Source organism: Chelonoidis abingdonii, chromosome 3 (assembly GCF_003597395.2).
Source record: "Chelonoidis abingdonii isolate Lonesome George chromosome 3, CheloAbing_2.0, whole genome shotgun sequence".
In the NCBI taxonomy this organism is placed as follows: Eukaryota; Metazoa; Chordata; order Testudines; family Testudinidae; genus Chelonoidis; species Chelonoidis abingdonii.
In genome coordinates, this window is record NC_133771.1 from 144939877 (window position 1) to 144941421 (window position 1545).

Below are 1545 nucleotides of genomic sequence, written 5' to 3' on the forward strand. Positions count from 1 at the left end.
CCTGCCCTCTATGTGAGCTGGGGCTTCCAGGGAAGAGTAAGGCAGAGCCAAGGAGAGAGCCACAGCCCAGAGCTGGGAGCTGGAGCAGCAGAGACAAGCCATGTGGGTTGGATCAATCATCCATTGCTTTTTACATTGGTTTGAACCACATATGCTCCAATCAAATTACAGGTGATTCCAACATCCACACTTCTATTCCTTTGACTCTACCGAGTCCCAGAAGGGCCCCTTTTCTTGTCATAATGAGCTTCATATTAATAACCATTTTACAAAGGTACCTTTAACCACCCTTTTATTAAAGCATCCTTTATCCCTCTTGTAAATTTCCCAAGAACCTGGGGCCTCCCAAGTGAATTTCCCATTGCCTTCCTGGTGTCATGATCTGTACTTTTGCCTCCCTCCAATCTTCTTGTCCAGCATTTTGGAACAAAAGGGAGTGTTTCAGCCTAAAATGAATTGTCTTTTCCCCTGGAGTTACCTGCTTAGGCATGTAATTCTACAAGTGAACGCACTTGCGCTTATTACAGTTAAATAGTAGGCTGTCCGTTCCCACCCAGCAACAACCATATTCACCTGGCTCAACTTTTATTCTTTCCACTAATAAATTCACTCTCCCACCTCCCCAGTGTATACATAAGGATGGTGATTTGCCAGCACAGCGAGATGGATTCTGTAGTCACCATTTTACTTTCTTTGCAATCCAAACCATGATACATTGCCAGTTCTTGCTCATTCCCACACTACTATTTACTTTGTCCAAGTCCATGCCTTTCAGTATCAGTTTCACTGACGTGGGATCATATCCCTCCAAGGGGCCTAAAAGGGTGATCAGTTCTCCTGGGATGCTGGGATCAGAAGTAATGTTGAGTGTGTTGTTCATTTTACATTACACTGTCATCCATGGGAAGTCTCCCCATGCCTCGAATACAACAAGTTCTGGATTCTCACCACCAAAGGAGGAGGTCTGAAATCCAAATGCCAGCAAAAACAGCACATAGGAGTGCATTGTCTCCAAAATCTTCCAGCATCCACACAATTAGCAATCTGAAACAACACAAAACTTCTGCTCTCCCTATATAGTGGGGGTTGTATATTAACATTTAAACTGAATTTATTAACTTGTACTCGGATCCAGCTGGATTTGAGTTTCACCCCTTTCTTGAGACTGGGCTCTTGAACATCTCACTGTGCTCCGAGCATCCTCTGGGGCTTCAGCATGTGCATGATCTTAATTTCTTTGGAGTTGCTCAGGGCTATCCCCTGTCCAGCATTTCAGCTGTGTGGAGTAAAACCATTTTAATGTGGTTTTCTTCCCCAAACAGATTTCTAGCTGATAAGCAGTGGGACTTGCTTTATTGCAAATTTTAACAGGTCCTGCCTAGACTGGAGTGTGACGTTATGAGTATAATATAATATCTCATTGAAAGATGACAGGGCCAGAAAGAATTAATTAACACCTCACTAACTGACCCATGGATGAACCTTAAGGATTGATTAGAAAGATATGTAAATGAATAGAGCTTTGAAATGCAAGTCTGCATTGTT